The sequence below is a fragment of the Peromyscus leucopus genome, chromosome X (assembly GCF_004664715.2).
Source record: "Peromyscus leucopus breed LL Stock chromosome X, UCI_PerLeu_2.1, whole genome shotgun sequence".
NCBI classification, from domain to species: Eukaryota; Metazoa; Chordata; class Mammalia; order Rodentia; family Cricetidae; genus Peromyscus; species Peromyscus leucopus.
In genome coordinates this window covers 126,670,400-126,686,099 of record NC_051083.1, presented here as the reverse complement: position 1 = coordinate 126,686,099, position 15,700 = coordinate 126,670,400, and the positions used below count along the sequence as shown (strand labels likewise).

The 15,700-nt window shown below is 38.1% G+C and overlaps 1 pseudogene; it reads right to left on the bottom strand.

Moving 5' to 3' along the window:
• Positions 1-9,428: 9,428 nt before the first annotated feature.
• Positions 9,429-14,409, bottom strand: LOC114687564 (annotated as a pseudogene).
• Positions 14,410-15,700: the final 1,291 nt, after the last annotated feature.

Here is a 15,700-nt window from a genome sequence, read left to right as displayed (position 1 = left end):
CAATCAACCTGGTAGACTCAGTCCAGGCAGGTCCAGTCCCTTCCTCCTGGACTGAGCCAAGTGTCCCTGCATAAGCTCCAGGTTTCAAACAGTCAACTCATGCAATGTGTACAGGACTTGGTACCACTGCCTAGTTGCCTCCCAAACTGATCAAGCCAATCAACTGTCTCACCTATTCAGAGGGCCTGATCCAGCTGGGAGCCCCTCAGCCTTTGGTTCATAGTTCATGTGTTTCCATTCATTTGGCTATTTTTTTTCAATAATTGAGTAAAGCTGAAATTTATTATAAGCCTCAGTCATCCTAGGGACCTCCATGCTATATATATAGCCTCTATGGTTCCATAGGTTGTGATCTGATTGTTCTTTATTTTATATCTAGAATCCACCTATGAGTGAGTACATACCATGACTGTCTTTCTGGGTTTGGGTTACCTCACTCAGGATGATTTTTTCTAGTTCCATCCATTTGCCTGCAAATTTCATGCTTTCATTGTTTTTCTCTGCTGAGTAGCACTCCATTGTGTATATGTACCACATTTTTTTCATCCATTCTCCCGTTGATGGGCATCTAGATAGTTTCCAGGTTCTGGCTATTACAAATAGTGCTGCTATGAACATAGCTGAGCATGTATCTTTATGGTATGAATCAGCATTCCTTGGGTATATGCCCAAGAGTGGGATGGCTGGGTCTTGAGGTAGTTCGATTCCTAATTTTCTGAGAAACCGCCATACTGATTTCCACAGTGGTTGTACAAGTTTACATTCCCACCAACAGTGGAGGAGTGTTCCCTTTGCTCCACATCCTCTCCAACATTGGTTTTCATTGGTGTTTTTGATCGTAGCCATTCTAACAGGTGTAAGGTGGTATCTCAGAGTCGTTTTGATTTGCATTTCTCTGATGATTAAGGATGTTGAGCATTTCTTTAAATGTCTTTCAGCCATTTGTAGTTCTTGTTTTGTGAATTCTCTGTTTAGCTCTTTAGCCATTTTTTAATTGGACTGTTCAGTACTTTGATGTCTAGTTTCTTGAGTTCTTTATATATTGTGGAGATCAATCCTCTGTCAGATGTGGGGTTGGTGAAGATCTTTTCCCATTCTGTTGGCTGCCTTTTTGTCTTATTGACTGAGTCTTTTGCCCTGCAAAAGCTTCTCTGTTTCGAGAGGTCCCATTTATTAATTGTTGTGCTCAGGGTCTGTGCTGTTGGTGTTTTATTTAGGAAATGGTCTCTGGTGGCAATGCGTTCAAGAGTGCTTCCTATTTTCTTTTCTATTAAGTTTAGTGTAACTGGATTTATGTTTAGGTCTTTGATCCACTTGGACTTGAGTTTTGTGCATGGTGACAGATATGGATCTATTTGTAATCTTTTACATATTGACATCCAGTTATGCCAGCACCATTTGTTGAAGATACTTTCCTTTTTCCATTGTATAGTTTTGTCTCCTTTGTCAAAAACCAGGTGTTCATATGTGCATGGATTAATGTCAGGGTCTTCAGTTTGATTCCATTGGTCCGTATGTCAGTTTTTATACCAGTACCAAGCTGTTTTTATTACTATAGTTCTATAGTAGAGTTTGAGGTCAGGGATGGTGATGCCTCCAAGGGTTGCATTATTGTATAGGATTCTTTTAGCTATCCTGGGTTATTTGTTTTTCCATATAAAGTTGAGTATTTTTCTTTCCAAGTCTGTGAAGAATTGTGTTGGGATTTTAATGGGGATTGCATTGAATCTGTAGATTGCTTTTAGTAAGATTGCCATTTTTACTAAGTTAATCCTACCTATCCATGAGCATGGGAGATCCTTCCATTTTCTGATATCTTCTTCAATTTCTTCCTTTAGAGATTTAAAGTTCTTATCAAAAAGGTCCTTCACTTGTTTAGTTAGTGTTATCCCAAGGTATTTTATATTATTTGTGGCTATTGTAAAGGGTGATGTTTCTCTGACTTCTTTCTCAGCCCTTTTATCATTTGTGTATAGGAGGGCTACTGATTTTTTTGAGTTGATCTTGTATCCTGCCACTTTACTGAAGGAGTTTATCAGCTGTAGGAGTTCCCTGGAAGAGTTTTTAGGGTCACTTATGTATACTATCATATCATCTGCAAATAGTGAAAGTTTGACTTCTTCCTTGCCAATTTGTATCCCTTTGATCTCCTTTTGTTGTCTTATTGCTCTAGCTAGAACTTCTAGTACTATATTGAATAAATATGGGGAGAGTGGACAGCCTTGTCTTGTTCCTGAATTTAGTGGTATCGCTTTGAGTTTCTCTACATTTAATTTGATGTTTGCTGTTGGCTTGCTATAAATTGCTTTTATTATATTTAGAAATGTTCCTTGTATTCCTGATCTTTCTAAGACCTTTATCAGGAAGGGGTGTTGGATTTTGTCAAAGGCTTTTTCAGCATCTAAGGAGATGATCATGTGATTTTTTTCTTTCAGTTTGTTTATATGGTGTATTACATTGACTGATTCCGTATGTTGAACCATCCTTGCATCCCTGGGATGAATCCTACTTGGTCGTGATGGATGATTGTTTTGATGTATTCTTGGATTCGGTTTGCCAATATTTTGTTGAGTATTTTTGCATCAATGTTCATGAGGGAGATTGGTCTGTAGTTCTCTTTCTTTGTTGCATCTTTGTGTGGTTTGGGTATCAGGGTAATTGTAGCCTCATAAAAAGAGTTTGGTAGTGTTCCTTCTGTTTCTATTGTGTGGAACACTTTGAAGAGTATTGATATTAGTTCTTTGAAAGTCTGGTAGAATTCTGCACTGAAACCATCTGGTCCTGGGCTTTTTTTGGTTGGGAGAATTTTGATGACTGTTTTATTTCCCTAGGGGTTATTGGTCTATTTAAATGGTTTATCTGGTCTTGATTTAATTTTGGTATGTGGTATTTATCCAGAAAATTGTCCATTTCTTCTTGGTTTTCCATTTTTGTGGAGTACAGGTTTTTGAAGTATGATCTGATGATTCTCTGGATTTCCTCGTTGTCTGTTGTTATGTCTCCCTTTTCATTTCTGATTTTGTGAATTTGGGTGCTCTCTCTTTGCCTTTTGGTTAATTTGGCTAGGGGTTTGTCTATCTTGTTGATTTTTTCAAAGAACCAACTCTTTGTTTCATTGATTTTTTGTATTGTTCTCTTGTTTTCTATTTCGTTGATTTCAGCCCTCAATTTGATAATTTCCTGGCGTCTATTTCTCCTGGGTGAGTTTGTTTCTTTTTGCTCTAGAGCTTTCAGTTGTGCTGTTAATTCGTTGGTATGAGATTGCTCCATCTTCTTAATGTGTGCATCTAGAGCTGTGAATTTTCCTCTTAGCACTGCTTTCATAGTGTCCCATAAGTTTGGGTATGTTGTACTTTCATTTTCATTGAATTCTAGGAAATCTTTAATTTCTTTATTTATTTCTTCCTTGACCCATTGATGTTTCATGTGAGCCTTATTCAGTTTCCATGAGTTTGTGGGTTTTCTATAATTTTTGTTGTTGTTAAGTTTTAACTTTAAGGCATGGTGGTCTGATAAGATACAGGAGGTTATTCCAATTTTTTTGTATCTGCTGAGATTTGTTTTGTGTCCAAGCATGTGGTCAATTTTTGAGAAGGTTCCATGGGGTTCTGAGAAGAAGGTATAGTCTTTTGTGTTAGGATGGAATATTCTGTAGATATCAATTAGGTCCATTTGAGTCATAACATCTGTTAGGTCCTTTATTTCTTTGTTAAGTTTCAGTCTGGTAAATCTATCTTTTGGTGAGAGGGGTGTGTTAAAAATCCCCCACTACTAATGTGTGGGATTTGATGTGCATTTTAAACTTTAGTAGTGTTTCTTTTATGAATGTGGGTGCTTTTGTATTTGGAGCATAAATGTTTAGAATCGAGACTTCATCTTGGTGGATTTTTCCCGTGATAAATATGCAATGTCCATCCTGATCTCTTTTGATTGATTTTAGTTTGAAGTCTATTTTATTAGATATTAGGATAGCTACACCAGCTTGTTTCTTAGGTCCATTTGCTTGGAAAACCTTTTCCCAGCCCTTTACTCAGAGGTAGTGTCTGTGTTTGAAGTTAAGGTGTGTTTCTTGTATGCAGCAGATGGATGGGTCCTGTTTTCTTATCCATTCTGTTAGCCTGTCTTTTTATAGATGAGTTGAGACCATTGATATTGATGGATATTAATGACTAGTGATTGTTAATTCCTGTTATTTTTTGTGGTTGTGTTGTGTTGTCCTTCTTTGTTGTATGTTGGTGTGGGATTATTTATTGCTTGATTTTTCATGGATGTTATAAAGAGAGCTGATTGGATCTTGCCTCAAATTGTATGGGAAACACGCATATCATTGTAGGCAACTGAACAGGCAGTGGGCTGATGACTTCAGTTGTGCAATGGAACGGCAGCTGAAACAGTTATTCTTGAAGAGTAACTAAGCTCACACCTCTCAAGAGTAGACTGACATTTAATAGAGGGATGTGGAGAAGAATGGGATGCTGAGATGAAGCCATATATACACAGCCAAGAAGAATGGACAGGTGAATTAAAAAACCATCAACAATATCTAGAATTTAAAATCCTGAATCATGACATAACACTAGTAGAATTCAGGTGTTTCTAGTACATGGACTGCTCTCACCCAATGTGAGGTTGAACTGTTGACCTTGTATGCATCCTACTTCACAAATGAGTCTGTCAGATACACTAAGCCTATAGGCTGAGGATGATGCCCCAGCACTTCGGAGAAACCTCAGGTGACTGTCCAGGCAGCTGGCTGTTTCTGTCAACTCACAAATTTTTTGGAAGTTGCTTGCATGTACTTCCTGTTTTTATTTTTATTAGCTAATATTATTTCCTTCTTGTGTCTCTGAGGGAGTTGAAGTTTAGTTAGTTATACTTGAAAGTTAGTTAGTTATAGTTGAAGATTAGTTAGTTATACTTGAAGATTAATTAGGATAGAAAGTGAATTAGAACCATTTTGGACTTACCAAAATAGGATAGATAATAGAATTATTTTCCCTGATTTGTCAAATACAAATGGACTAGACATTGTTTAGGTATTTATTACTTGTATATATTGTATATAATTATTGTACTTTTGTATATAGTTTTTCTTTTGTTACTTATAACCTTTTGCTTTTTTTTCTTTTTATTAAAATAGAAAAGGGGAAAGATGGTGGTATTTTATTTGTACTGAAATGTGATTTTAATTGTATGTTAATAAATAAAGTTGCCCAGGGTTCAGAGCTATTCGAATCATAGCAAGATCATGGCGATGGTGGCATATGCTTATAATCCCAGCACTTGGTAGGCAGAGCTAGGTATGTCTCTGTGTGTTCAGGGATACAGCCAGCATTGGAGACACATGCCTTTAAGACCTGGAGGGCTATACTCACAGGCAGTGATGATGCAGTCACATGTTTGGGTTTACAACAAATGAGAAGGCAGAACAGAAAGACTATATAAACACTTACGCACAGGAAGTAGGTCTCCTTCAGAGAAGTAGGACCACTGCAGGAGTAAGGGTAAGGTTTTAGCTCGGAGGTCTGACCTCTTGGCTTTCTCTTTTACATTGGTTCTGTGTTTCTTATTTAATAGGACATTTGGTTACATCTACACATATTATTTAATTTGGTTTGCCTAATGGCTCAGGCTTCTATCTATCTAGTTCTTGCATCTTAAATTAACCTATTTCCATAAATCTATACCTTGCCACGTTGCTCATGGCTTACCAGTATCTTACATGTTGGTACTCATGGCAGTGGCTGGCAGCATCACTCTGACCTCAGCCTTCCACTTCCCAGAATTCTCCTCTCTGCTTGTCCTGCTTCTACTTTCTGCCTGGCTACTGGCCTATCAGCATTTTATTTATACAGAGCGATACCCACAACACTTTCCCGTTCGGTTTTAACTTTCACATATTAAAATTACATATAACAAAACAATTATCAAGCAAGAATTACAGTTACAATATCTAGTCTATTTATAATAACTAGTCTATTTGTATTTGGTAAAATTAAAGAAAATATCCTATCTATCTTATATTTGTGAGTCTAAGATTTCATATGTAACTTATATTTTATGATAACTAAGGAAAATTATAACTATCTAGTGTAACTAGAGTTTTCCTGCCTGGCCCACAGTCAGGACAAATCTTTGTCACCCACTAGTCCTACAGCTGCTCAGACCCAACCAAGTAAACACAGAGACTTATATTGCTTACAAACTGTATGGCCGTGGCAAGCTTCTTGCTAACTGTTCTTACAACTTAACTTAATCCATTTCCATAAATCTATACCTTGCCATGTGGCTCATGGCTTACTGGCATCTTCACATGCTGCTCGTCATGGCAGCAACTGACAGTGACTCCCTTTCCCTTCCTGTTCCCTTAATTCTCCTCCCTTTAGTTCCACCAATACTTCCTGCCTGGCCATTGGCCAATCAGTGTTTTAGTTATTGACCAATCAGAGCAATTTTACATACAGACTATCCCACAGCAATCTAGTCTTCTACTATACCAAAGACCTCAGAAGGATGTAATATTATCTGAGAAATGGGAGGACGCAAGCAACCTCATGATGTCATTGTTTTTCTCTGCTAAGTAATATTCCATTGTGTATATTGTCACATTTTCTTTATCCCTTCTTCAGTTGAGGGGCATCTAAGTTGTTTCTAGGTTCTGGCTATTACAAATAGTTCTGCTATGAACATAGATGAGCATGTTTCCATGTGGTATGATTAAGAATTCCTTGGGTATATGCCCAAGAGTGGTATAGCTGAGTCTTGAAGTAGAATGATTCACAATGTTGTGAGAAACCACAATACTGCTTTCCAAAGTGGCTGTATAAGTTTCCACTCCCATCAACAGTGGAGGAGTGTTCCCCTTTCTCCACATCCTCTCCAACATAAGCTGTCATCAGTGGGTTTTATTTTATCATAACCATTCTGACATGTGTAAGATTTCATCTCAGAGTCATCTTGATTTTCATTTCTTTGATAACTATGGATGTTGAGCAATGTCTTAAATGTCTTTTGACCATTTGAGAGTTTTCTATTTAGAATTCTCTGCTTAATTCTGTAGCCCATTTTTCTTCCGTTGTTTGATATTTTGTTATCTACATTCTTGAGTTTTTTATATATTGTGGAGATCGGCCCTCTGTCAGAAGTAGGGTTGGTGAAGATCTTTTCCCATTCTATAGGCTGTCATTTTGTCTTATTGACTGCATACTTTGCCTTACAGAAGCTTCTTAGTATCAGGTAGTCCCATTTATTAATTATTGCTCTCAGTATCTGTGCTACTGGTGATATATTTAGGAAATTGTCTCTTTTTTTCTGTTCTTTCTTTTTTTTCTTTTCTTTTTTTTCTTTTTTTTTTTGGTTTTTCAAGATAGGGTTTCTCTGTTTAGTTTTTGTGCCTTTCCTGGAACTCACTTTGTAGACCAGGCTGGCCTTGAAGTCATAGAGATCTGCCTGTCTCTGCCTCCTGAGTGCTGGGATTAAAGGCATGTGCCACCACTGCCTGGCAGGAAATTGTCTCTTGTACCAGTGCCTTCAAGACTACTTCCTACTTTCTCTTCTAATAAGTTTACTGTAACTGGATTTATGTTGAGGTCCTTGATCCACTTGGACTTGAGTTTTGTGCATGGTGACAGATATGCATCTATTTGCAATCTTCTACATGTGACATCCAGATATGGCAGCACAATTTTTTGAATTTTTTTTGTTGTTGTTGTTACTTTCTTTTTTCATTGTACAGTTTTGGCTTCTTGTCAAAAATCAGGTCTTCATATGTGTGGATTAATGTCAGAGTCTTCAGCTCAACTCCATTTATTCACATGTCAGTTTTTATTCTAGTACCAAGCTGTTTTTATTACTATAGCTCTATGGTAGAGCTTGAGGCTAGGAATCACAACACCTTCAGATGTTGTTTTATTGTGACAAGATTCTTTTTTTTTTCCTTTTATTTTATTCCACAATACCATTCAGCTCTACGTATCAGCCACGGATTACCTCGTTCTCCCCCCTCCTGCCCCTCTCCCCTTCCCCCAATTCCCACCTCCTCCAGGGCAAAGCCTCCCCTGAGGACTGAGACTGAACCTGGCAGACTCAGTCCAGGCAGGTCCAGTCCCCTCCTCCCAGACTGAGACAAGTATCCCTGCATAATCCCCAGGTTTCAAACAGCCAACTCAAGCAATGAGCACAGGATCTGGTCCCACTGCCTGGATGCCTCCCAAACAGATCAAGCTAATCCACTGCCTCACCTATCCAGAGGGCCTGATCCAGCTTGGGGCCCCTCAGGCCTTGGTTTATAGTTCATGTATTTCCATTCATTTGGCTATTTGTCCCTGTGCTTTATCCAACCTTGGTTTCAACAATTCTCACTCATATAAACCTTCCTCTTTCCCGCTAATTGGACTCCCAGAGCTCCACCCACGGCCTAGCCATGGATCTCTGCATCCAGATTCCTCAGTCCTTGGATGGGGTTTCTGGTACGACTATTATGGTGTTTGGCTATCCCCTCACCAGAGTAGGTCAGTTCCGGCTGTCGACCATTTCCAGCAGTCTATTGTGGGGGTATCTTTGTGGATTTCTATGGGCCTCTTTAGCACTTTGTTTCTTTCTTTTCTCATGTGGTCTTCATTTACCATGATCTCCTATTCCTTGTTCTCCCTTTCTGTTCTTGATCCAGGTGGGATCTCCTGCTCCCACAGGCTCTCCTTCCCTCGACCCTCGCCTGAATCACCAATGGGTTAATAAAGAAATTAAAGACTTCCTAGAGATCAAGGAAAATGAAGACACCACATACCCAAACTTATGGGACACTGTGATAGCAGTGCTAAGAGGAAAATTCATAGCACTAAATGCCCACATAAAGAAGTTGGTGACAGGATTCTTTTAGCTATCCTAATTTTTTTTGTTTTTCCATATGAAGTTGAGTATTGTTCTTTCCAAGTCTGTGAAGAACTGTGTTGAAACTTTGATGGGGACTGAATTGAATCTGTAGATTTCTTTTAGTTAGATTGCCATTTTCACTATCTTAATCCTACCTATCTATGAGCATGGGATATCTTTCCATTTTCTGATATCTTCTTCAAATTCTTTCTTCAGAGAATTAAAGTTCTTATATCTTTATTTCACTTGCTTAATTAGAGCTACTACAAGGTATTTTCTATTATCTGTGGCTATTGTAAAAGGTGATATTTCTCTTATTTGTTTCTCAGCCCATTTATAATTTGTGTATAGGATGGTTACTGCTTTTTTTTTTTTGTTAATTTTGTTTCCTGCCACATTTTTGAAAGAGTTTATCAGCTAAAAGTGTTCCCTGGTAGAATTTTTGAGGGCACTTATGTATTCTATTATATTATCTGCAAATAGTGAAAGTTTGATTTCTTTCTTTCCATTTGTATCCTATGACCTTGTTTTGTTGTCTTACTGCTCTAGCTAAAACTTCAAGTACTATATAGAATAAATGTGGGGAGAGTGGACAGCCTTGTCTTGTCCTGATTTAAGTGGAATCACTTTGAGTTTCTCTCCATTTTATTTGAAGTTGGCTGCCAGCTTGCTGCAAATTGTCTTTATTATGTTTAGGTATGTTCCTTGCATTCCTGATCTCTTTAGGACCTTTATCATGAAAGGATGTTGGATTTTGTCAAAGGATTTTTCTGGATCTACTGAGATGGTCATGTGGGTTTTTTTTTCAGTTTGTTTATATGGTATATTACATTGACTTATTTTTATATGTTGAACTATCCTTACATCCCTGGGATGAAGTGTACTTGGTCATGGTGGATAATTTTTTGATGTGTTTTTGCATTTGGTTTGTCAACTTTTATTGAGTATTTTTGCATTAATGTTCATGAAAAACATTGATTTGTAGTTCTCTTTCTTTGTTGTATCTTTTTGTGGTTTGGGTATCAGGGTAACTGTAGCATCATAAAGAGTTTGATAATGTTCATTCTGTTTCTATTGTGTGGAACAATTTGAGGAGTATTGGAATTAGCTCTTCTTTGAAAATCTGGTAGAATTCTGTGCTGAAACCATCTGATCCTGGACTTTTTTTGGTTGGGGGACTTTTAATGACTATTTATAATTCCTTAGGGGTTATTAGCTTTTTAAAATAGGTTGTCTGGTCTTGGTTAACTTTGGTATGTGGTACCTATCCAGAAAATTGTCCATGTCTTTAAGATTTTCCAATTTTGTGGAGTACAGGTTTTTTGAAGCATAATCTGATGATTGTCTGGATTTCCTTTTTACCTGTTGTTATGTCTCCCTTTTCATTTCTGATTTTGTTAATTTGGACGCGCGCTCTCTCTCTGCAGTTTGGTTAATTTGAATAAGGGCTTATCTATCTTGTTGATTTTCTCAGAGAAATAACTGTTTGTTTCATTGATTCTTTGTATTGTCCTCTTTGTTTCTATTTTATTGATTTCAGGCCTCAATTTGATTATTCCTGATCATCTATTCCTTCTGGGTGAGTTTGCTTCTTTTTGTTCTAGAGCTTTAGGTGTGCTGTTAAGTTGCTAGTGTGAGATTTCTCCAACTGCTTTATGTGGACATTTAGTGCTATGAATTTTCTTATTAACACTGCTTTCATAGTATTCCATAAGTTTGGGTATATTGTATTTTCATTTTCATTGAATTCTAGGAAATCTTATTTTCTTTCTTTATTTCTTTCTGACCCATTGGTGATTTAGTTGGGCATTATTCAGTTTCCATGAAATTATAGGCTTTCTGTAGTTTTTGTTGCTGTTGAAATCTAGCTTTAAGCCATGGTGGTCTGAAAAATTACAGGAGGTTATTCCAGTTTTTTTGTATCTGTTAGGATTTGATTTGTGACCAAACATGTGGTCAATTTCAGAGAAGATTCCATAGGGTGCTGAGAAGATGGTATATTCTTTTGTGTTAGAGTGGGATGTTCAATAGATATCTATTAAGTCCAATTGAGTCATAATGTCTGTTAGTTCCCTTACTTCTCTGTTAAGTTTCTGTGTGGCCGACCTGTCCATTGATGAGAGTGTAGTGTTGAACTCTCCCACGACTAGTGTTTAAGTTTTGATGTGTGATTTAAGCTTTAGTAATGTTTCTTTAATAAATGTGGGTGCCCTTGTATTTGGGGCACAAATGTTCAGAATTGAGACTTCATTTTAGTGAATTTTCTCTTTGATACATATGTAAAGTCCTTCATGGTGTCTTTTGATTGATTTTAGTTTGAAGTCTATTTTATTAGATATTAGGATAGCTACAGCAGCTTGCTTCTTAAGTTTCTTTGATTAGAAAGTCTTTCCCCAGCCTTTTACTCTGAGGTAGTGTATCTGTCTTTGACATTGAGGTGTGTTTCTTACATGTAGCAGAAGGATGGATCCTGTTTTCACATCCATTCTGTTAGCCTGGTCTTTTTATAGGTCAATTGAGACCACTGATATTAATGGATATTAATTACCAGTGATTGTTAATTCCTGTTTTTTTCATGGTAGTGTTGTGTGTTTCCCTTTTTTGGTATTTGTTGGTGTCGGATTAGCTGTTCCCTGTGTTTCCATTGGTGTATCTTATTTCCTTAGGTTGGATTTTTCCTTCGAGTGCTTTCTGTATGGCTGGATTTGTGGACACATACTGTTTAAATCTGGTTTTCTCACGGAATATTTTGTTTACTCTGTCTATGGTGACTGAGAGTTTCAATGGATATAATAGTCTGGGTCTCTTAGTGTTTGCATAATGTCTGTCTAGGACCTTCTGGCTTTCAGAGTCTCCAGTGGGAAGCCAGGTGTTATTCTGATGGGCCTGCCTTTATATGTTACTTGGCCTTTTTCTTTGCAATACTTAATATTTTTTCTTTGTTCTGTATTTTTGGTGGTTTGATATTATGTAACAAGGGGACTTTTTTTGGATCCATTCTATTTGGTGTTCTGTAAACTTCTTGTATCTTCATAGGCATTTTCTTCTTTAGGTTAGGAAAGTTTTCCTCTATGATTTTGCTGAATATATTTTCTGTGACTTTGAACTGGTATTCTTTTCCTTCTTCTATCCCTATTTTTCTTAGGATTGGTCTATTCCTGGTGTCCCAGATTTCCTGAAAGTTTTGTGTTATGACTTTGTTGTCTTTAGTGTTTTCTTTGACTGACTAATGTATTTCCTCTATCGTATCTTCAATGACAGAGATTCTCTCTTACATCTCTTGTATTCTGTTGGTTATGCTTGTATCTGTAGTTCCTGTTGTTTTACTCAGATTTTCCATTTCCAGTATTCCCTCAGTTTGTGTCTTTTTTTGTTGCCTCTATTTCAGTTTTCAAATATTCAACTGTTTCCTTCACCTGTTGGATTGTTTTTTCTTGTCTTTCTTTGAAGGATTTATTGATTTTTTTCCAATATTTTTGTTTGTCTTTTCCTCAATTTCTTTAAGAGAACTTTTCACTTCATCTTTAAAGACCTCTATCATCATCTTAAACTCATTTTTAAGGTCAATTTCTTCTGCTTCTTCTGCAGTAGGCTGTTCAGATATTGCTGATGTAGAAAAACTAGATTCTGATGTTGCCATATTAGTATTTATGTTGTTGACTGTATTTTTTTTTTATTTGTTGACATACAGATATATTCATGATTATTGAAAAGAACACTAAAAACAGACCACAAAGTCAATATTTAGTATAATCTTCTCTTAGGGGAAATACAAAATGATAGGTAAATAACATTTGGCTTGTAGGATTATAGGTCTGTTTCATCTTTTGGTTTAGATTGTGTAGGTGCAAAAACACAGCTCTTCTTTTGTAATAAGAGGGAAGAATTGCTGTTCTTTTATTTTTATAACACACACTTTTATTTATAATCTAGAGTACCCAAAGCACTTCACATTTAAAATAGTAACTAATTCCATTTAAAATTTTTTATTGAAAATAATGTTATTTTCATACAATATATTCAGATTATGCTTTCCCATCCTTCCTTCCAGACCCTCCACCTCCACACCCATTCAACTCCATTCTCTCTCTCTCTCTCTCTCTCTCTCTCTCTCTCTCTCTCTCAAAAAAAAAAAGAGAAACAAACAGCAATGAAACAAAAAAGAATAAACAAACAAAGAAAAAACTAAGAAAGAACAGGAGAAACACATATATGTGCAGACATACACATAAACAAAACCCTTAAAACCTCAAAATTGGAAAACATAATATATAGACAAAAGACTAGTAAGGTAAAAATCATTCTCCAAAAATCCCATTGAGTTTATTTTGTTTTGGCCATCTACTTCTGGGCATAGAGTCTGCCCTTAAATATGGTTTGTACACCCAGTAAGACACCCGTGGAGAAACTAAGAAAAAAATTGTTCTTAACAGACAAACCCTAATTGTTCTGAGAGAATGTGGGAAGCTAGAGCAGGGTAAGTGTGTCAATGATAGGATGCTTCATGCAAGCTGAAGCAATGCAACTGAGAGATGACCCAGCATCAGGACCATTAAAACTGGACACCATCATAGCATAGGAACCAGGATGAAAAAACAGTTATTGCAAATAAAAACATTAAGAGTACTGAAAAAAGATTAAAAGAAAGTCTTGAATGTTCATTATTTGTTTTGCAACAAGCAGGGACTGAATCTCAGACCACATATATGCAGGTCATGTGCTCAGGCTCTGAGCTACATACCCCAGGAGTTTAAATGTTCATATCAGAAACTTAAATACCTATTTTCCCATCTTATAAAGTTTCATTCCCTAACAGATCCTATAGCGTAAGTGTGACTAAGTAACTAGAATAAATAAAACAATACTTTTTGAGACAGTTTCTCTTAAGTTTTAAGTCTGGCTTGGAGGCATGGATTATTGCTGACATTTCTCCAGTTGCATTCTTGTCTGTGCTGACGAGCATTCTACCTGTAGCAGAGAGAAGTCCGACAGCACGAGAGGGCTGAGTTCTTCCACCATCAAAATGGCTTCTAACAGCTGAATGTCTCCCCAACTGAGCTGGTTGCCAAGGAGAAAAACTTCCCCATGGTCTTTTAAAATCTTTTCAAAGACAAGAAAATAATGGGTTTTTCCTCTCTTCACGATTAAAATATAGTTCTCCTCTTTTTCCTCAGGGGTTTAAATGGAACACAGGCGATCATTGTCATCAGGTCCAGGATACCATCAGTATACATGTCAATCCTGACTCTCTCCTTCAGGTCCTTCCCATACAAGTTGTGCTTGGCAGCAAGGTAGCCGAGGATGGTTGTAGACTGTGTCGGCAACATTCCATCAGTTTCAACCAAAGGCACCTGGACAAAAAGTAGGCGCCCATCCTTTTGTAACTTCTCATACTGTTCTCTTGTCTCAAGAAATTCTTCCTCAAACTCTACTTGTGCCACAGCCAGCAGCCAGCTGATTGACTCCATCCTGTCTCTGCCACAAAAGTAGTAGAGCTTGGGTTTGGCTTCCATGACTCCTGGTTCAGAGCTTCCTTATTCTTCTATAATTGGGTCTCTCTGTTGATATTATTTTTGCACTAGTGTCTACCCATCTCTTCCTCCACTTGGTGCAAGTGGTGTCTGTGTCTAAAGGAGCCTTTCTTGGTCTCATTGATACTCTTGGTCCAATGGGGGCTCTTGGTCCAATTGATGCTGATGGACTCTCTGTCTCAGGAAGCAGCTGTTCCCAATAGGTGCAGGGTGGGTTTATGGCTCAGGTGGTCACTGGTGAAGCATGGGATGGTTGGCTTAGTTGTGGTTCTGGGGAAGAGGCAGATGGCTGGTCCCTGGGGTTCCAGTGGCTAGGGGAAGGTGCATAGAATGTGCCCCAAGAGCCTAGGGGCTAGAGACCTGGTCTGCCTAGCCTGAAGATCAGGGCCTTATCTGTTGCCAATCATTGCAGGGTGGGCTTATGGGTCTGGTGGTCACTGATGCCACAAGGCATAAGTGGGGTGGGGGATAAATCTGCTGTCCAGTCTCTGGAGCTGCACTGGCTAGGGGGCAGGAGGAGGGGCATGGAATATACCCCCAGGGCCTAGGGGTTAGAGAACTGGTCTACACAGTCCGGAGATGCACTCTTACCTGTTCCCAATCAGTGCAGGGTGGGGTTATGGCTGTGGTGGTCACTGGTGCCACAGGGGATGGTTTGTTTGGTGAGTGAGGTGAAGGAAGAATCTGCTGTCAAGTCTCTGGGACTGCACTGGCTTGGGGGACATGGAATGTGCGCCCAAGGCCTAGGGGCTAGAGACCTGGTCTGCCCAGTCTGCAGATGGGACCTTACCTGTCCCTAAATTGTACAGGGTGGGCTTATGGCTTTGGTGTTCACTGGTGCTGTGGGGGATGTACAGTTTTAATTTTAATAATATTTTATTAATTCTTTGATAATCTAATGCAATGTATTTTGTTCATATTGACCCTCTCCCACATCATAACAAACAAGTAAAATAATTTCTATGATAGTTAATTCACATTTGAGGAATACACTACCAGTATATGATTGTAGCTTACATTGTTGCCCCTTGTCAAACACCAGAAGAACAAGTGAAGGCCCACTCCTTCAACTAAAGAGGGCTTAAAAATATGGGCTTACACAGACTGAAGTGGAAAGCACAGAGCCTGCACAGGTCTGTACCAGATCCTATGTGTATATGTTGTAGCTGTTAACTTGGTGGATTAGTGAGACTCCTAGTAATGGGAGTAGGTGTGTCTCTGACTCTTTTGCCTGCTCTTGGAACTCTTCCTCCCCATGGATTGCCTTGTCCAGCCTTGAAAGGAGAGCACTTGACTTG